This window comes from Oncorhynchus nerka, linkage group LG10, assembly GCF_034236695.1.
Source record: "Oncorhynchus nerka isolate Pitt River linkage group LG10, Oner_Uvic_2.0, whole genome shotgun sequence".
NCBI lineage: Eukaryota > Metazoa > Chordata > Actinopteri > Salmoniformes > Salmonidae > Oncorhynchus > Oncorhynchus nerka.
In genome coordinates, this window is record NC_088405.1 from 83911815 (window position 1) to 83934372 (window position 22558).

The following is a 22558-nucleotide window of genomic DNA, read 5'->3' on the forward strand; positions in this document are numbered from 1 at the left end:
GTATTCACACACCTGAGTCGATACTTTGTAGAAGCAGCTTTGGCAGCGATTACAGCTTTGAGTCTTTCTGGGTAAGCTATTAAGAGCTTTCCACATCTGGATTGTGAAATATGTGCCTATTATTCTTTTCAAAATGCTTCAAGCACTGTAAAATTGGTTGTTGATCATTGCTGGACGACCATTTTCAGGTCTTGTCATTGATTTTCAAGCAGATTAGAGTCCAAACTGTAACTTGGCCACTCATGAACATTCACTGTCTTCTTGGTAAGCAACTCCAGTGTAGATTTGGCCTTGTGTTTTAGGTTATTGTCCTGCTGAAGGGGAAATTCTTCTCCCAGTGTCTGGTGGAGAGCAGACTGAACCAGGTTTTCCTCTGGGATTTTGCCTGTGCTTAGCTTCATTCCATTTCTTTTTTATCCGGAAAAACTCCCCAGTCCTTAACGATTACAAGCATACCCTTAACATGATGCAGTCACCACTATGCTTGAGAATATGAATAGTGGTACTCAGTAATGTGTTGTATTGGATTCAGGACAAAAAGTGAATTGTTTTGCCACATTTTTGCAGTATAATTTTAGCCTAGCGGTTAAAACGTTAGGCCAGTAATCGATAAGTCGCTGGTTCAAATACCTAAGCCGACAAGATGAAAAATCTGTCTATGTGTCTTTGAGCAAGGCACTTAACCCTAATTTGCTCCAGGTGCACCTTACTACTATGGCTGCTCCTGTAAAACTGCACCTATCTGGTGTATGTGACAATATATATTCTTTGCCTTGTTGCAAATAGGATGCATGTTTTGGAAAAATGTTATTCTGTACAGGCAGTCCCTGAGTAGTTTCCTTCCTCTCCGGGAACCGAGTTAGGGAGGATGCCTGTATCAATATTGGGTGTATTGATTCACCATCCAAAGTGTAATTAATAACTTCCTGCTCAAAGGGATATTCAATGTCTGCTTTATTTTGTATTTTTACCCATCTACCAATAGGTGCCCTTCTTTGCAAGGCATTGGAAAACCTCCCTAGTCTTGTGGTTGAATCTGTGTTTGAAATTCACTACTCGATAAATTGACAGTACAGATCATTGTATGTGTGAGGTACAGAGATAAGGCAGTCAATCATGTTAACCACTATTATTGCACACAGAGTGAGTCCATGCAAATTATTATGTGACTTGTTAAGCACATTTCTACTCATTAACTTATTTAGGCTTGCCATACAAAGGGTTTGAATACTAATTGACTCAAGCTTTTCATTTTTTAAATTAATTTGTGAATAATTCAAAAAACATAATTTCACTTCTACATTATGGGGTATTGTGTGTAGGCCAGTGACAAAAAAAATGTAAATGGAATTAATACAAAATTCAGGCTGAAATGCAAAAAAATGTGGAAAAAGTCAAGGGGTGTGAATACTTTCTGAAGGCATAGAGTATTATGCATGCTGTCATGATGTTGGCCTCTTTGGTTATAGCAAGCCCATCCTCTCTCCCTGCCTCCCCCTTGCCTCCTTCAACTAGGCTGCTGTGGTCAGAGGTTGTAAATTCCTGAGAATACCTCATGGACACACAGTTATAGAGAGTAGTTTTTCATGGAGAACAAAGGAAATCCTTCCACCTCACAGAACTTGAGGTACGAACAAATGTCATGTTCCGGAGAAAGTCTAAAAGATCGGTGAAGAATCCAGCTACAAACTGGTCCGTTTGTCACAACTTGGGAAGCTCGTGGGAGACGGTGTGGCCACATTACCATAACGCTGTTTATATAATAGCCTCAGATATGAGGTTTACATCTAATTGTTGTATAAGATGAATGAGTGAGTATGATACTGTTTGTATAATTGTGTAATATGATTTTGGACTGTTTAATGAAGAAAAATACAATTCCCTTTTGATTTGAACTAAATCAGAGGACCGCCTCTGAGCCCAGTTAGGGTCAGACATCCTGGGACAGCCTTTTCTGCCATTCCCAATAAAAAACCCACTCGGGTTTTCGATCAGCAGACCAAGCTTAACTCAATTACAAGATGGCTAAAGGTTGTAGACCATTGCTGAATCTTTTAACCATACCACGTGGTTAAACTCTTAGACTATCGATACTGACAGAATAAGAACACGTCTTTGATATTGATTACTAGTCTGTAGCTAGGAATTCGGTATCATTGAACGCGAAGAACGACAACCGCCAAAACATCCTTCTATAACAAATGAATGAATGTCACTTTGAACTATCCCCTTTAACCACAACCGAGAGAGAGAGGGAGAGAGACGGACAATTCTACAAAAGACACAAACTTTTCACCAGCGATCAAGACGACACACTGAGCGTAAATATATATATTGATTGCGATTGTTCCCGAATGAGTGAGTGTTCATGTGTAAAGGATTAGCATTTCAATTGTTATAATCATTAACTGTAGTGACTTCTTAGTCGACCCCCACTCCCCCTTTTGTCTAACAAGCCGCCATGCCGGTTTAGCCCACTAGGGCACATTCTCCTATCATTTCATGTAACCACATTTACCTTGTTTGTTTGTTTGTTTATGCATTTCTGTGAATGACTTATTAGTTAGAAATAAATAAATTATTTAAGACAATTGATGTATGGATGACTCATAGTGAAGACTGGGTTCGTGCAGATGACCAACAATTTACGACGTTTGGAATGAGACTAACGTGAGGTAAAGTAAGTAATTCATTAATTCGAAGACTAATTGATCAAATAAAATATCTGAAAAGTTATTTTAGGAAATGATAACTTTGTAATCTGAATATTTTTCCTTGGTGCCCCGACTTCCTAGTTAATTAGTTACGTGATTAATCAGTTGATTGCGCTGTAACTAATTACAGAGAATCTTCGATAAAAACTATCAGTCTTCAGTTAATGATAGTAAAGACACGACAACGCTAAATGTGCAGGCCTCTAATAATAATAATCCATAATAACAGTAAACAATGCCCACAGAACGGTTTATGGCATGTGAAGTAAATAGAGTGGACTGATAACTCACGATACAGCTTCCATCCAGGTGAGACTATACGAATATTTGCAAGTCTTCCGCGAACAGATAATTCTAAGATATTTCATTGCTACACAATTAGCTCCCAATAGCCTTTCCAATTAAGTGTATTTTAGCCTTTCTAACTAAGGCCTTTAATTTGCTGAGAAGTTAAAAACATACGAAAAGTAAGACGTTTTCACATTCATCAATGTTCCTTGTCAGTTTGAACAGTCTAGATGGTCCGCTGCCAATAACCAGAGTGCCAATGCAGTTAATAAAATATGCTATAAAAATATGCTATAGAAGAACGTTGTTTGGGCCATTTTTAAAGGAAGCGGGTAAGAATTCCGTCAAACCCTTAAGATGTTCCCAGCTATCACAGTGGATCTGGGCCGATTCCGGCTGAGAGTCCAGGCACTCGGCTGAGAGTCAGACTCGGTCGACGTCATGTGGCCAAAGTCTGGGCCGCCTTTGGCAGTATTACTTATGGCTAGGATGCGGGGATTGAGCTCGGGCCGATTCCGGTGTGAGTTATCTGGCCCAAATGTATTACTTGGGGCTCGGCCGATTATGGCTACTATCTATCAGATGATTACATGGGCTGCTTTATATAATTAACATTTATTTATTTCCCATATTTCCTCATTGTTTCTGTGATCCAAAAATGTAATTAACATTTAAATTAAATTATTTAAGAGTCCTGTCTAAGTAGTATTTTAGTATTTTGATACATTGTGCAGGGCAAATACTAAGCTGTCAAGTTGGTAACCATGATTCGGGAGACAGGCGCAGGAATGCGTAATAGGGCTTTTTATTATACCCCAAATCACATCGTGTAAGCACGGGGATGAAGACCAGAGAAATATGTAACAAAACACACAGGGTAGAATCCCAAAACAAAAGAGCGAGGAGTACCTCAGAAACCAAACGGCACACTTATACAAGTACTAATCAGTGGGAATATGGAACAGGTGTGCATAATGAATGTTCCGGAGGGATCCATGACATAAGCATTAAAAATGTTGTGGATGGGGCCTCCCGAGTGGCGCAGCAGTCTAAGACACTGCATCGTAGTGTTTCAAACTGTGTTGCTACAGATGCTGGTTCGATACCCGTGCCGGCCACGACCGGGAGACTGATCAGGAGACGCACAATTGGCCCAGCGTCGTCCTGGTTAGGGGAGGGTTCGGCGGGCCGGGATGTCCCTTTCCCATCGCACTGTAGTGACTCCTGTGGCGGGCCAGGCGCATGCTTGCTGACATGGTTGCTGGGTTAAACATGCATTGTGTCAAAAAGCAGTGCGACTTGGCAGGGTTGTGTTTCGGAAGGACGCAAGGTTTTCGACCTTCACCTCTCCCGAGGCTGTACAGGAGTTGCAGTGATGAGACAAGACAATTGGACATGAAAAAAAGGGGCTTAAAAAAAATAATATATATATAAATACATCTGTGGATGGGTATAATTTGAATGTATAATAGTAATATTTAAAATGACTAAATCGGGTAAAACATTTATTTCAATTTGCATCGGGCCGCTTCTGGGGGCATTCTGGTAAGATGCTGGCAAAGTCAGCTGTATTCCGGTAGACGGAAACAGTCTGATGTACTTGGCAGTCATTCATTTTGATTCCAGGCCGATTCAATCAGTTCCGGCCCCCGGAAGAGGGCCGCTTCTGTGCCGATTTCTCATTGCTAGCTGGGTTTCCATCAACTGAAGCTCCACGATGTTTCACAAAGGCAAATTGTTTGGATCAGGTAGACAGATCAGGGTGCATGTGTGTGTGTGTGTGTGTGTGTGTGTGTGTGTGAGTGTGTCACATTTTAACATTCATAGGCGGTGGCAAAGAAATTTGCTAACATTTCAAAAAAACTGTTTTGCTTTGTCATTATGGGGTATTGTGTGTAGATTGATGAGGAAAATGTTGATTTAAACGTAAACGTATCAAAATGTGGAAAAGGTGAAGGGGTCTGAATAATTTCCAAATGCAATGTACTTCTCTGCCACTCAGTGACTTTGCATAGAATGTGCCAACATTGCTTGGATTGTTTTGCCATCTATTTTCTATGAGGGGGAACTGCCCCATTGAAATTGCAGGATTTCATAACATAAATTGTCACAGCACAAGGTAAAGAGACCGTCCTGGGGCACTCAAATGTGCGTCCGTTCAGTCAGATCTTCTGGGTCTGCTCTTGTCTCCATCCCAGTGAGTCTCTCAGCGCCAGATGGCTTGCTTCCACACGTGAGACTAGATCTGCTCTATCAGGTACAGATTGCGCTAAAGCAAAAAGCTAATTGTAATGAACTTGTAAATACACAATCAGAACAGTTATGACTTTTACTATTTTCTACATTGTAGAATAATAGTGAAGAAATCAAGACTATAAAATAACACATATGGAATCATGTATTAACCAAAAAAGTGTTAAACAATATTTGAGTTTCTTCAAAGTCTTCTTCAGCCCTTTGCCTTGATGACAGCTTTGCATACTCTTGGCATTCTCTCAACCAGCTTCATGAGGTAGTCACCTGGAATTAATTTCAATTAACAGGTGTGCCTTGTTAAAAGTTATTTTGTGGAATTTCTTGTGTTTGAGCCAATCAGTTGTGAGGGGTGGTATACAAAGGATAGCCCTATTTGGTAAAAGACCAAGTCCATATTATGGCAAGAACAGGTCAAATAAGCAAAAAAAGAACAACAGTCGCAAAAAGCATCCAGCGCTATGATGATACTGGCTCTCATGAGGACCACCACAGGAAAGGAAGACCCAGAGTTACCTCTGCTGCAGAGGATGAGCTCATTAGAGTTACCAGCCTCAGAAATTGAGAGTCCCTCCAGGTTGTCCATATCTGGAACTGTCTGCTAAGTGGTAATAAACTATGGTGAGACTTCAGGAGTTAATCCAGATATAGTGTGTCAGGTATGTGCGCTAGTTAGTTGGCATGAACTTTTGAACCTGCTTTGTCCTGGTCGAGAGGAGGAGAGACATTTCAAAACCTATGACATCATATGTGATATATAAACTGTTGTACATGGTTCTATGAGCAGCACTCTCGAGAATAAATGCTATTGGCTAATTTTGGTAGACTGGTCTCTGTCCATTTTATGCAAATAAGGATCTTACAAATTCTTAGAAACAGACAGTGATTTAAACTGAATTGGTTAATGAACACATATAGGAATTGTAGAATTCCTTTGACATTTATACAGATTGTAAATGTAAAATCATTATTTTTGCTAAAAGTATTGCTATTTTATTGATCGATTGACTATGACATTCAGATCGCCCAGTAGTGCTATCTGCAGGTGTCACACCCTGACCTTAGTTATCTTTGTTTTCTTTATTATTTGGTTAGGTCAGGGTGTGACAAGGATGGTTTGTTTAGTTTTTGTATTGTCTAGGGTTTTTTGTATGTCTAGGGGTTTTACTAGTCTAGGTGTTTACATGTCTATGGTTGCCTAGATTGGTTCTCAACCAGAGGCAGCTGTTTATCGTTGTCTCTGATTGGGAACCATATTTAGGTAGCCATATTCCTTGGTTATTTTGTGGGTTGTTATTCTATGTTTAGTTGCCTGGTCTGCACTAGCCATATTGCTTCATGGTTCGTTTTGTTCAGTGGTCTCTCTTTAGTTAGAGTTATGGTCGCTTACCACGCTGCGCCTTGGTCTCCTCTTTATAACAACTGTGACAGCAGGGTTAGCTCCAGGTAAGTATTGAAATTCTTCAGCCATTCTTGGACCTGTGACCAAAAACAAACTACGTATGGACTGTACCAAAACAAATTATCTAATGATTCTGCCTCTTCGCTGCAAAATCTGCAGAGCTGTGAAGGTTGTATCCTCCTATATAAATGACATTCTATTGGTTGTAAGAATTTTGTATAATATTTTAAATTGAAAGCTTTTGCGTATAGGTTCATTAACCATGTGCTATGGAATCGGTCTGTAAAAAATCTCTTCTCAACTATTTTGCAATCTATATGGCACGCCTGTCAATTTTTATTTTATTTATCAATTTTCTTTAACCATATGCTCTTTAATGTAGGGCCGACAGACAAGTTCCTTTTTCCCCTTTCCACTTCCATTTTTGCGGTAATGCTGAAATTTGTTGTATTTTTAGTTAGGGCAGACATTTCCATATGTTTTTATTAGCTGCATGTACAGTTTAAGTCAGTTTACATGCACTTAGGTTGGCGTCAATAACTCTTCTTTCAACCACTCCACAAATTTCCTGTTGACAAGTCTGGTAGGACATCTACTTTGTGCATGACACAAGTAATTTTTCCAACAATTGCTTAGACATATTATTTCACTTACCCAAATCACTATCACAATTCCAGTGGGTCAGAAGTTTACATACACTAAGTTGACTGTGCCTTTAAATAGCTTGGAAAATTCCAGAAAATGATGTCATGGCTTTAGAAACTTCTGATAGTCTAATTGACATCGTTTGAGTCAATTTGAGGTGTACCTGTGGATGTATTTCAAGGCCAACCTTCAAACTCAGTGCCTCTTTGCTTGACATCATGGGAAAATCAAAAGAAATCAGCCAAGACTTACAAAAAAATGTGTAGACCTCCACAAGTCTGGTTCATCCTTGGGAGCAATTTCCAAATGCCTGAAGGTACCACGTTCATCTGTATATATTTTGATTGACACTTTTGGTTACTACAATTCCATATGTGTTCATAGTTTTTATGTATTCACTATTCTACAATGTAGAAAATAGTACAAATAAAGAAACCCTTTTGACTGGTACTGTAGTTTGGTAGATTTTTTTTTTTTGTCAAATGAACAAGTTATCTACCTTTAACCTGGTAGCTTGTTAGCTCCCATGCCAATTTCAAGTCTTTCTAAACTAATTTTTGATTTTAGTTAGAATCTCCATTTGCCGACGCCAATGGCGACAGCTAGTTTTAACCGGGGGCCAACATAACAAAAATACATTAGACGAAAGACTTAATAATTTACCTACATTTAAAAACATTAACATGTAGCGTGTGTGCATATGTCATTTACACATGTCAGTACATACACACAACTAGTAGGTCACATGTGGGAGAGGCATTGTGCTGGGAGGTGTTGCTCTATTTGTTTTTGAAACCAGGTTTACTATATATCTGCTCGAACTCAGAAATGTGAAGTTATTTCAGAATGAAAGTTAATTGGCTAGCGCATCATGCTTTGTGACATTAGGTTAGACATCCCCAGTTAGATCATGTGTTTTCACTTATTGCATCTGCATGCTTGTTTCTCTCTGGTGCACTAGTTTGTTCATGAGCTGGCTGCTCATTCTAAATACTATTATCTAATCTGTTCAAAACAGTGGCAGGATGTAAAGCAGTGGTCACTCTGTTTTTGACATGCGAAAGTGAAATGGGTGTATTTAACACCTGTCTCATTAGTCTGAATCAATAGCAGCCAGTGAACAATTTGTTTAATGTCAACCAGCGTTTCCAACCATGTATTTCTGCCTAATGCATTGAATCCCAAAATTGTTATAAAAGATACTTTAAGTTGAGGCATGTAACCTTTTTTAATGGTGTATTCTATATCTTCAAAAAAAATGTTTAGTATTTTTCATCAATTTTACAGTGCCTTTGGAAATTATTCAGACCTCTTGACCTTTCCCACATTTTGTTACATTACAGCCTTAATAAATGGATTAAATAAACTACACACAATACCCCATAATGACAAAGCGAAAACAGGTTTTACATTTTTTTTTTGCAAATGTACAAACATTTAAAAACAAATATCCTATTTACATACAGTGCAAACGTTTTAGGCAGGTGTGACAAAATGCTGTAAATTAAGAATGCTTTCAAAAATAGACATGTTGTAGCGGTATTTATTAGAGGGGTAAAGAAAGATTTTGTTCGGGCGCCAGGCAGGTATTAACCATGCCGAAAGGAAAAGAGTAGAATAGAGAGAGTACCACTACCAGACCCACACACATCAGCAGAAGAGACTGCCTAGAGTGTAGCCTGTTTACCAGATAGCCAGTGGAGAGAAAAAAGAATACACACCATATAAAACCCACATCACAGCACAGGGGTAACCCAAACACGAATACCTCATACAATAATACTAATACTAATAATGGCAGAGCAATTCAACAGCAACTTCATACAAGAACGAACCCAGTCATCAACATAGGATTTGCAATAATCTGTATTATTTTCTAGTGGGTGAGTGCAGAGGGTATGAATGGGGGGGTGTTCATCGACACAACAAAGGCCTTAAAAATGTCCAGTCTTCTCGGCCACATGTCATTAGTACACCTCACCTCAATACAGTTCACATAACAATGCACAACTTGCAAGCAACCTCCCTTTTAACTAAAATGTCCATCAAAATACTTCTGGCAGGGCAATAATAGTCCAGCTCTAATGAACTTCAAGGGGAAGTGCATTTGAAAAATAGAGAGTCTGTTGCAGGGTAAAGCACTGGAACGAGAGGGAAGAGAAATAGAGAGAAAAAGAGAAATCTTAGCTGTGGTCTTCAGGCCTGCCGTGTACCGTCTGACTGTCCGATGGTTTGTTGGTTTGTATGTTAAAGCTTCGCAACAATGTTGCTACGAATCCATGCGATCCATAACGTGCGTGGTCCCAAACAAAAATAACCACGATCTAAAGCGATCACACCGATGATTGAGTTAACTACATTATAAACTACAAACGCTGAAAACAAAACACCTCTGCAGCACAGCACACACAATCAAACTGTCGCGCCACCCAATAGCTCCTCCCCAAAGAGCTGAACGAACTCTCTTTATCGCCTCCTTCCTTACTGCTCATGCGCTCTTAAAGTGGCAGTGCACGGTGAAGGCTCCGAGCAGATTTCGCCACACTCCTCCCCCCATGAAAAAACAATGCCTGTAGAAACAGAGAGGATGCAGGCTTTGACAGGTTCATGTTCCTGCTACACAAAACCAGGGAAGTCCTCCTCATCAGAGTCCTCCACGAAGAGGTCCTGCAGGTGTTGCTTTTGCCTGCGATCCAGCTCTTCTGCCGTAGGGTAGCAGGGCTTTAGGTCAACAACATGCACTGTCCTGACATCTTCCCCAGTGTCCTCCAAACAGACCAAGTAGTTCACTGGTCCCAACTGCTGCACTACACGGTATGGACCTTTCCATCTCGAAGCTAGCTTGGCAGTGAACTTCTTAGATGCCTTTGACAGATGATGGGAACGTATCCAGACACGAGACTGGGGTGGAAAACACACGTCTCGTCTATGTTTGTCATAGTTTCTCAGCTGTCGTTGTTTGGCTTTGGTTTTGCTGGCCTCCACTCTGGCTAGCAAGGTGTGGTGGTGTTGTACGGCATCAAACGCTGGGCAGTCAGGTGAAACATTTGAACTTTGCAAGACCCTGTCCATCGGACCTTTTAGTGGTCTTCCCAGGTGGAGTTCGGCGGGAGTGACCCCAGAAGTCTCCTGCACGGCAGAGTTCAGTGCAAAGCGAAATTCAGGGAGATGCTGATCCCACCTTGTGTGCTGATCCCCCACGAATGAAGCATCATCCCCTTCAGGGTTCGGTTTACCCTCTCGGTCAGGTTGGTCTGAGGATGATAGGCTGTGGTCAACTTGGCAATTACACCCCAGTAGGTACAGAGCTCTTTGTAGATTCCTGATATGAACTGTGGACCTCGGTCAGAGAGGATTTGGTCTGGAATTCCAAATCTGGTAAAAACCTCCCTTCGCAGAATTAGAGCAATGGCTGATGCAGTAGCTTTGCGGAGGGGAAACAACTCCACCCAGTGTGTGTAGTAGTCCACTACCACCAATAAAAATTCATTCCGTGTCCCCCGGCTGGGAGGAAAAGGTCCCATGAGGTCAATTCCCAACATTTCATTTGGATGGTTCACCACGGTCTGCTGCATTTTCCCGGCAGGTCTGCCAATGTCTGGTTTGTATTTCTGGCAGACTTCACACTGCTGTACAAACTTCCGGGTATCAACCCACATGCCGGGCCAGTAAACCACCTCTTGTAGTCTTCGATAAGTTTTAAAAACTCCAAGATGGCCACTCATGGGATTGGCATGATAAGCTTGGATTATCTGGTCACACAATGTAGAGGGAATGAAGACGCGATAATGGGTGCTGTGTATTCCATCTCCTCTTGGAGTTTTTCGATACACTTTATCCTGAATTATGCTATACTTATCATTGAAGCGACTCTTGGAGTCTTCTTCAGACAGACTCTTGTGGATCGCCATGATGGCAGCATCCTTCTGCTGTGCTCTCCATACACTCTCATCATCCAGAGGAAAGGAATCATCCAGACATTTAGCGGTAGTATACGTACTGCACAAGGGAGGACAAACATTGGCAGTCTCTGTAATCCGAGAAAGGGCATCTGGTACAACGTTCAGTTTTCCTTTGCGATACTCAATGATGAAGTCAAACTTCTGCAGTCTGATAGACCAGCGAATAAGACGGCTGTTGGTCTTGCCTGATGCCAGAACCCACTGCAGAGCAGCATGGTCTGTGACAACGGTGAAGATCTTTGCCTCCAAGTAGTAGCTCCATTTCTCCAAAGCCCACACCACAGCGAGGCACTCCCTTTCAGTCGTTGAATAATTCCTCTCGGCTGAATTAAGGGTGCGACTTGCATAGGCAAGAACTTCTTCTGTTCCAAGTCCTGTTTGTTGAGCCAAGACTGCTCCAAGTCCTGTTTGACTTGCATCCGTGTACACAATGAAATGAGCATTCAGGTTAGGATGTCCAAGCACTGGAGGAGTAATTAGACTGTTTTTGAGTGCTTCAAATGCACTTTGGCATGCAGGGGTCCATTGGAATTTCACACCTTTCTTCTTAAGGTGGTTGAGGGGTTCAGCTACCTTTGAAAAATCAGGCACAAACCTGTGGTACCATCCAGCCATACCCAGAAACCGCTGAACAGCCTTGAGGGATGTGGGAATTGGGAATTCCTGCACAGCTGCAACTTTGGCTGGATCTGCATGGATACCTTCAGCATTAACCACATGACCAAGGAACTTGAGTTCTGGCAGACAGAAACGACACTTCTTCAAGTTCAAGGTCAAACCTGCAGCCTTTAGTCTGTCGAAGACGGACTGAATGTCTTGCAGATGATCCGCAACAGAGGAGGAGTAGATTATGATGTCATCCAGATACACGAGACAATTTCTACCCCTCAGTTCTCCCAGGACAGTCTCCATCAACCGTTGGAAGGTTGCTGGAGCATTCTTCAAACCAAAAGGCATGACTTTGAAGGAGTACAAACCAGCAGGGGTGACAAAGGCAGTCTTGTCCTGACTAGCGGGATCCATTGACACCTGCCAATAGCCACTGTTCAGATCCAGATTACTAAAGATGGATGCTCCTGCCAGAGATTCCAGTATGTCATTTATGTTTGGTAGAGGGTAGGCATCACTTTCTGTTATGGCATTCGGCTTCCTGTAGTCCACACAGAATCGATATCCACCATCTTTCTTAGGAATCAGGACAACCGGAGAAGCCCATCCGGAAAAAGAAGGTTCCACAATTCCATTCTCCAACATGCTTTTGAGCTGTTCATTGAGAATTTCCAGTTTGGCGGGGGACAGCCTGTAGGGACGCTGCTTAATGGGGACCTCATGCCGGGTATAGATTTTGTGTTTGAAGACGGTTGTACGGCCGAGTGTAAGAGTACAGACCTCACTGTTCACGTCCAACATCTGGGAGAGCTGCCACCTTTCATCATCCGATAGACATGCCTGTTCCACCGCTTGCTTGATGTAGAAATCAGCATCCGGTTTGCTTTTGCTCTCGGATAGAAGGGGGTACGGCGGTAATCAGGGTGATAGTTGGGTTCTCAGACTTCACTAGTGGAACATGTTTTTGTCTTTGTCTCTTTATATTTTCTCTGTCTCTGACTTGACCTTGTCCGGACCTTGCATAATGTAGCAGGCTCCAACCTGAAATCAGTGCATTACCAGGTTGAAATGGATGAGGCTGGGAATAGTCAGAGTGTAGCCGATAGGAGGGTTCGGACATAGAGATGGTCAGTCCACTGAAGAACAGGAAGTCTAGGCCAAGGACTACAGCAAATGCAAGGCTTGAATCTGCAAGTATTGCCACAGGAAGGTTAATAGTCTCACCATGCAGTTTTATTATTATACTAATCCAGCCCAAGGGGGTGGTAGGTTCTCCATTGGCCAAGTACAATGGTCCCTCCTCCCATGTTCGTAGCTCCTCATGAGGTAATGCCATGTTCTGCCACAGGGCCTCTTGCATCAGGGTGTAAGATGCCCCTGTGTCGATTATGGCCTTCCCTCTCCAGTTCCTAACAGTCAGAGGAACCAATAGTTGTTGCGGAATAGGAATAAGACCACTAGCTGTGCTGTCTAAAGGCTTCATGGTGGGCATTAAGGCTGACCCAATTGTATGCAAGCCACCACGCCTGTGTAGACTTTCAGTCTTCGGTCCTTTCTGACCTTTTCCTGAATCCTGATGCTGGACATAGAGCGGGCAAGAATCTGGAGGATGTTGGACTTTACACCTCCAACACATAACTGGACTTTTGTCCTGGATCTTGGGTACAAATATCTGAGACGGTTTAGCCCCAGGAGAGTTATGGGTATACTGGGATGAGGGAACGGTGTTTTTAGTTTGGAGGTGGTGCTTCCAGTCCTTCTCAAACTGAGTCCCAAGACGCACCAGATCATCCACATTTTGCACACGTTCTCGAAGTTGACTAGCAAGGCGGGGAACCATGTTCTTAAGAAGGAGTTTGACCATCTCCTGCTCAGTAATGTCAGCCTTCCATCTCCTACATAGAACTCGATAGGAGAAGGCAAAGTCCCGTATTGGCTCTGCTTCACCCTGGACTCTGTTACGAACACGTTCCGCCAGTTCATCCCCATAGTCCTCTGAGAGGAAGGCTAAGAGGAATATTTTTTGAAACTCCTCCCAGGTTAGCCCAGGAACATGTGTCATCTCCCACCAGTCTCTTGCTGTACCATGGAGAACACTGCGGAGGGTGGCAAGAACCTCCAAGTCAGTAAGGGGCCGGATAGAAAGAAAATCATTACACTTAGATAAGAAAAACAGTGGATCAACATCATCTTCTGGGCTGCCAAAAGTGGGGAAAAGTAGTTTGATAGGGATGGAGCGCTCTATAGGAGGCATGACAGTGGCAGAGGGAGTTCTGTTGTTTAACAGTATCTTCAGAGGGGTTTTTGTAGTACTACCTGTTCCTATTCCCTTACTGGCCAAGCCAGTGGCAGAGGTAAAACCTGAGGGAGGTGCAGAAGATTTGTCCAGAAGGGAAAAGCACTGCATTACCTCCTGGTGCAGCCCTTCCAGTTGAAGGTCTGTGGCCTTCTGTGCTTTTTTCATCTCATTAACGGTGTCCTTTTGAGTCTGTTCAATCAAAAATCGTAGTTCCCCTGTGAGAGAGTTCTTCATGTCCTCCATAACTTCCTTCAGATAAGAACACACTCCCTTCACAACAGAGGCTGACTCCTCTGCTCTCTGTTTTTGTTCCTCCTCAAGAAAGATTATGACTTGATGATGGTTAGTTTCCATTTGTGTTTTGAACCGGTGCAGTTTTCCTTGAATATCCTGCTTCAGAGAATCTTGTAAATATTTCTGTCTCTGAACAATTTGTTGTTGGTTTTCCTCCATTTGACAGGGAAGGTAATCCAACCTCCTCTGCACATCTGTCTGATGAGCCTCCATACATTCCCTGAGTTTGCGAATGGCATTCTCCTGCATTGTCAAACTATGATTGGTGTGTGTCCATTGATGTTCCAGTTGTCCAGTGATCACAGAGACACCTCTTCCAGTCTCTCTGGACAGGGTAACCGGAAGGGTTTGAGGGGAGGGTAATGGTGGAGATGTTATAGGTGAGCCAGAAGCCTGGGGATTAGGGGCAGTGCTATCCAACTCCATTAGTTCATCGAGTCCTTCCACAATGAAAGAATCCCGAACGTGATTACCGTCAGGTGTGTCCACATTGACACAGTATGGGGTTCCAACAAAAGACATGATTCAACCTTGTGTGGATGGTGTCATGAGTGTTTCTCTTCAAGTCCCTGTTCGGGCGCCAATTCTGTAGCGGTATTTATTAGAGAGGGGTAAAGAAAGATTTTGTTCGGGCGCCAGGCAGGTATTAACCATGCCGAAAGGAAAAGAGTAGAATAGAGAGAGTACCACTACCAGACCCACACACATCAGCAGAAGAGACTGCCTAGAGTGTAGCCTGTTTACCAGATAGCCAGTGGAGAGAAAAAAGAATACACACCATATAAAACCCACATCACAGCACAGGGGTAACCCAAACACGAATACCTCATACAATAATACTAATACTAATAATGGCAGAGCAATTCAACAGCAACTTCATACAAGAACGAACCCAGTCATCAACATAGGATTTGCAATAATCTGTATTATTTTCTAGTGGGTGAGTGCAGAGGGTATGAATGGGGGGGGGTGTTCATCGACACAACAAAGGCCTTAAAAATGTCCAGTCTTCTCGGCCACATGTCATTAGTACACCTCACCTCAATACAGTTCACATAACAATGCACAACTTGCAAGCAACCTCCCTTTTAACTAAAATGTCCATCAAAATACTTCTGGCAGGGCAATAATAGTCCAGCTCTAATGAACTTCAAGGGGAAGTGCATTTGAAAAATAGAGAGTCTGTTGCAGGGTAAAGCACTGGAACGAGAGGGAAGAGAAATAGAGAGAAAAAGAGAAATCTTAGCTGTGGTCTTCAGGCCTGCCGTGTACCGTCTGACTGTCCGATGGTTTGTTGGTTTGTATGTTAAAGCTTCGCAACAATGTTGCTACGAATCCATGCGATCCATAACGGGCGCGGTCCCAAACAAAAACAACCACGATCTAAAGCGATCACACCGATGATTGAGTTAACTACATTATAAACTACAAACGCTGAAAACAAAACACCTCTGCAGCACAGCACACACAATCAAACTGTCGCGCCACCCAATAGCTCCTCCCCAAAGAGCTGAACGAACTCTCTTTATCGCCTCCTTCCTTACTGCTCATGCGCTCTTAAAGTGGCAGTGCACGGTGAAGGCTCCGAGCAGATTTCGCCACAATGTTAATAGATTATTTTTCAATTAACTAAATGCAAAGTGAGTGTACAGAACTAAATCATATCCATACTTGGTGTGACCACCCTTTGACTTCAAAACAGCATCAATTCTTGTAGGTACACTTGCAAAACGTCAGGGATTTTGTAGCATATAGTCAGGTGCATGATTAAACAATTATACCAAACAGGTGCTAATGATCAATTCAATATGTAGGTTGAAACACAATCATTAACAAACAGCTGTGTAGGAGGAATACAACTGGGTGAGGAACAGCCAAACTTATCTAACAAGGTGAGGTTGCTGAAGACAGTTTACTGTCAAAAGTCAAGACTGAGCACAGCAACAAGACAAGGTAGTTATACTGCATCAGCAAGGTCTCTCCCAGGCAGAAATGTCAAGGCAGACAGTGGTTTCCAGATGTGCTGTCCAAGCTCTTTTGAAGAAGCACAAAGAAACGGGCAACGTTGAGGCCTGTAGACCCAGTGGTCGGCCAAGGAAACTTACTGCAGCAGATCAAAGACACATGCTTACTTCCCTTCGCAGTTGGAAGACGTCCAGCAGTGCCTTCAGCTCAGAATTGGCAGAAAACAGCGGGACCCTGATACACCCATCTGTCGGAAGTCTGGTCAGAAGTGGCCTTCATGAAAGACTTGCGGCCAAAAAGCCATACCTCTGACTTGGAAACAAGGCCAAGCGACTCAACCATTACACAAAAACTGGGGTGCAGAAAAATGGCAGCAGGTGCTCTGGACTGATTATTCAAAATGTGAAATATTTGGCTGTAGCAGCAGGCAGTTTGTTCACCGAAGGGCTGGAAAGCAGTTCACGAATGAGTGTCTGCAGGCAAGAGTGAAGCATGGTGGAGATTCCTTGCAAGTTTGGGGCTGCATTTCTGCAAATGGAGTTGGGGATTTGGTCAGAATGAATGGTCTCCTCAATGCTGAGAAGTACAGGCAGTTATCCATCATGAAATACCATTAGGGAGGCATCTGATTGGCCCCAAATGTATTCTGCAGCATGACAATGACCCCAAACATACAGCGAAAGTCATTAAGAACTATCTTCAGTGTAAAGAAGAACAAGGAGTCCTGGAGGTGATGGTATGGCCCCCACAGAGCCCTGATCTCAACATCATCTAGTCTGTCTGGGATTACATGTAGAAAGAGAAGCACCTGAGGCTGCCTAAGTCCACAGAAGAACTGTGGTTAGTTCTCCAAGATGTTTGGGCCAACCTACCTGCCAAGTTTCTTCAAAAACTGTGTGCAAGTGAACCTAGAAGAATTGAAGCTGTTTTGAAGGCAAAGGGTGGTCACACCAAATATTGATTTGATGTAGATTTTTCTTGTGTTCCCTCACTTTGCATTTTGTTAATTCATAAATATAATATATTAACATGTCTATTTTTTTTAAGTATTCTTACTTTACAGCATTTTTTCACACCTGTCTAAAACTTTTGCACAGTACTGTAAGTATTCAGACCCTTTGTTATGTGACTTGAAATTGAGCTCAGGTGCATCCTGTTTCCATTGATCATCCTTGAGATGTTTCTACAACTTGATTGGAGTCCACCTGTGGTAAATTCAATTGATTGGACATATTTTGGAAAAGCACACACCTGTCTATATAAGGTCCCACAGTTGACAGTGCAAGTCAGAGAAAAACCAAGCCATGAGGTCGAAGGAATTGTCCATAGAGCTCCAAGACATGTTTGTGTCGAGGCACAGATCTGGGGAAGGGTACCAAAAAACATTCTGCAGCATTGAAGGTCCCCAAGAACACATTGGTCTACATCATTCTTAAATGGAAGAAGTTTGGAATCAACAAGACTCTTCCTAGAGCTGGCCGCCCAGCCAAACTGAGCACATGGGGGAGAAGGGTGATGGACAGGGAGGTGACTAAGAACACGATGGTCACTCTGACAGAGCTCTTATCAGGTTTCAGGTAAGACCCAAGTGCAGACTGTGTTGAAGTAACAATGTTTATTGCAACAACAGGGGCATGCAAACAACAGGTCAAGGCAGGCAGGGGTCAATAATCCAGAGTAGTGGCAAAGGTGTAGGTGGGCTCAGGGTCAGGGTCAGGCAGGTGGGCTCAGAGTCAGGACAGACAAGGGTCAAAATCAGCAGGACGAGAAAAAGACTGGGGAAAGACAGGAGCTGAGAAAAAAGTTGGTTGACTTGAACAAACAAGACAAACTGGCACAGACAGACAGAAAACACAGGTATAAATACCCCAGGGGATAAGTGGGGAAGATGGGCGACACCTGGAGGGGGGTGGAGACAAACACAAGGACAGGTGAAACAGATCAGGGCGTGACAGCTCTAGAGTTTTCTGTGGAGATGGGAGGACCTTCCAGAAGGACAACCATCTCTGCAGCACTCCACCAATCAGGCCTTTATGGTAGAGTGGTGGAAGCCACTCCTCAGTAAAAGGCACGACAGCCCGCTTGGAGTTTGCCAAAAGGTACCAAAAGACTCTAAGACCCTGAGAAACAAGATTCTCTGGTCTGATGAAACCAAGATTGAACTCTTTGAACTGAATGCCAAGAGTCACGTCTGGAGGAAATCTGAAGCATGATGGTGGCAGCATCATGCTGTGGGGTTGTTTTTCAATAACAGGGACTGGGAGACTAGTCAGGATCAAGGCACAAATTAACGGAGCAAAGTACAGAGAGATCCTTAATGAACTTGCTCCAGAGTGCCCAGGACCTCAGACTGGGGCGAAGGTTCACCTTCCAACAGGACAACGACCCTAAGAACACAGCCAAGACAACTCAGGAGTGGCTTCGGAACAAGTCTCTGAATGTCCTTGAGTGGCCCAGCCAGAGCCCAGACTTGAACCCAATTGAACATCTCTGGAGAACTCTGAAAATAGCTGTGCAGCAACGCTCCCCATCCAACCTGACAGAGCTTGAGAGGATCTGCTGAGAAGAATGTGAGAAACTCCCCAAATACAGGTGTGCCAAGCTTGTTGCGTCATACCCAAGAAGACTCAGAACTGTAATCGCTGCCAAAGGTGCTTCAACAATGTACTGAGTATATATGTGAATGTGATATATATATATATATATTATCTTTTAAATAAGTAGCAAAAATGTCTAAAAAACAGTTTTTGCTTTGTGATTATGGGGTATTGTGTGTAGATTGACTAGGGAAATAAATTATTTAATCGATTTTAGAATAAGGCTGTAACATAACAAAATGTGAAAAAAGTCAAGGGATCTGAATACTTTCCGAAGGCACTGTAAATGAAATGTAATTTCCACCACATTCTGTCATTCCCACAATGCTAAGTCATCCATCACGGTACATATTTTTGAGAAGGTGTATTATATTACAATTAATATTAATGATTTTTCCCAAATGTGAACCTTATATGCTTGTTCTTAAGATAATTCATAAAATAATGCAAAATATTAAGATTTTGATGTGGTAAATACATGTTTCTGAGTATCACCAAGGCATATATGGACATTTAGACATGACAATGATGAATACTTATAATTAAGAAAACTTCCAAACAGTAAAAAAAAAAAAAAACTTTTGTTTGTGTAAAATGTTATATAAAATACTTTAGGCACAATTTCTGTAATTTCCTTATCAACTAGAATAGCAAATTTTATGACGTGGTGGTAATGACATTTCCTCTCGGGTATCTGGGGAATAGTATCATTGAATAGTATGGTCTCAGCCACTATTAGATCTTGTTTCCAGACAGGGTGAAGAAAATATTCAGATAGATAAAAAGTAGTTTCAAGAGGTTTCATTTTCATCATCCAAAAGTGCTCATATTTTCAAAATCAACCTTATGCTGTTGTTCAAATGCACAGATCACTTTGGCATCATATTTCTGTCATTCTGCTTTGTTGACAACTCCAACCACCCTGCGCCCCAGGTATTCCGCCAATCAGCAGCCTCCACTGGTGTGCGTGCATGTGTACAAATAGAAAATGAGAGAGGAAGATTGGGAAATTGAGTGCATTTGAATGCACAGTACTCGGGGAAATCAATTAGGAGGCGCTATTCAGGATTTTGATTGGTATTCAAAGGCAGTGTATATTTAACTGGATGAAAATGAATGGCGGCGGACTGCGCTACGCTAACTCAATGTTAACTTGCATGCCTTTCCAGGAATACCACTCCAAAAAACGATATTGTAGTATTTTGTTAATTACTTCACTGTTAATACAATCCCTAAGTCAGCAGTCACGTTTTCGAGATGGATAGCACTTTCAGTTCAGAGCAAAAACCTATGATGATACAAAACGCACCATAATAAGAATTTTTGTTTTGTTTCTTTGTAAACTTGACTGCTGAGGCACTTTTTTATATAACCACCATGTGTAAAGGAGGTGCGAGGAGTCCCTATGCAATACTCTGTCATAATGTCACGCACACACACACGATAACATACGCACTATACACACATGTACACATGTACACATGGATCTTGTGTAGTAGATAATGTGGTAGTATAGTTGGGGCCTGTGTTGTGAAATCTGTTTTGAATGTATTGTAATGTTTTTTTAAATTGTATAACTGCCTTAATTTAGCTGGACCCCAGGAAGAGTAGCTGCTGCCTTGGCAAATGGGGATCCATAATAAATACAAATACACACACACACAACTGTGTATGTGCTCTAGTTCGGCACTCAGTATGTGTGCCAGTATAAGTCCTGAATAGATGCAGTACATACAGACACTGTACTATTGTTCGACTCCATTTCCAAACCATTTGTCTTCCTCTCTTGACACTGGCACACACTGGCATCCTGTGATTCCTCGCATCCTATCTCCTCACCTCCTTCTCAACCGTATTGGAGGAGACAATCCAAGGTCCCTCCCCTTGGGCCTTCTGCTCCAATGCATTTTGAGAAGGACGAAAGGAGAGCTGATGCGAGGAATCTAGGAAAGACTAATTGAGAAAGAGCCTGAACCTCCAACAAATGTGACTGAGCGGGATTCACTGAAGGGAGTCTGGTCTGATCTACTTCTGGGGTTAATTAGGTGTTAATAACTATAATACACCGAGCTTGTTAATTACAAATATCAATCTGCATCCCAAATGGCACCCTATTACCTTTAAAGTGTGGTAATTTTGAACAGGTTGCATAGGGCTCTGGTCAAAAGTAGTGTACTACATAGGGATTAGGGTGCAATTTGTGCTGTATAGAACCCTTTTAGCCATGAGAACTCCACCTTAATTGCAAAACATTGTAAAAAACATGCAATAACTAAACCACTCTGTCTGTGGATTACCGCCGAATATTTGGAGATTATTTTTGTATTATTATTCAACTACATGTTACTACCATTGGTTTGCTCATGCAGAAAGAAAACGAATGCGTCCCAAATAGCACCCATAGGGTTCTGTTCAAAAGTAGTGCACTATAAAGGGCAGGGGTCGGCCCGCAAGAGATTTTTGTTTAAAAAAATCTATATTTTTAAAAATTAGGGGGAGATTTTTGTTTTGAGTCAAATCAGGAATTGTGCTAAAAATGAATTTAATTTAGGAAATCTGTTCCCAAGTATTCTCACAAATTGAAAAAAGAGACGTGATCGTGTCTCAATGTAATGCAGGTATGAAACGATTTATCTCTTTTTGATTATTAATTATTATAATTATGTTTACAGTACCCACATCATCCGTTCTGCCAAACATCGGGAGTCAGTGCAATCGCGCATTAGATGACTCATTCAGAGTACTACTTTCAACATTTCACATACTATAATATTTATTTTGGCATAGGCACGGCCAGTGAGAGAGAGAGAGAGGTTCTCCCAAATCAATGTAGTCCCTCCTGGATAGGGGTAAGGCCATCAGAAGGCAAGGTGAAGTAACAACAAAGTCGTTTGTGAAGCATCATAGCACAGTTGAAAAATATATGGCAAATAGAAATCCAAAATGGATGATGTTGAGAGATAGATGGGAGAGGTTGAATGGGGCTGAAGGTTGGGACTAATAGATGTTAATAAAACATGAAGAACATACGGGGTCTGTAAAATGTATGTATGTTCAGAACTTTTGTGAAATAGCAGTTACAAATAGAAATGGATGGACATCAGAAATAGAGGAAGGACTAAAAACAAACAAAAGAGGAAGGACTAAAAACAAACAAAAAATAACTATTGTAAAATAGACTGTGAATGTAAAATGTGTATTAAGATGTATAAATTGAAGGTAAAAGCCGAAGTGTTTATTAGTTTACCCCAATTGGGGGGGGGATCGGTGGTAGGGTTTGCGGGGAATAATAATAAAGGTATATTCTTTAAACAAGTATGTATGTCTATATAGGTATGTGTATATGTATGCATGTGTGTATGGATACATATATTTACCCCAAAAATATATGGGGGATTGGAAATGATGCAGACAATTACATTGATGGAACCAATATTCTTTCCGCAATATTTAGCTGATCCAACCCTTTAAACATTTTTTTTTTTTTTTTTTTTTTTTAAGTACCAGTTTGCTTACACCGATCTAATCCC

At 41.9% G+C, this 22558-nt stretch overlaps 1 protein-coding gene across 14 annotated transcripts in view; it reads right to left on the reverse strand.

Annotated features, from left to right (window-relative positions):
* Positions 1–22558, reverse strand: part of LOC115136133 (disks large homolog 2) — a 315445-nt gene that overhangs the window by 71633 nt on the left and 221254 nt on the right. The gene's annotated exons all lie outside the window — the stretch shown is intronic.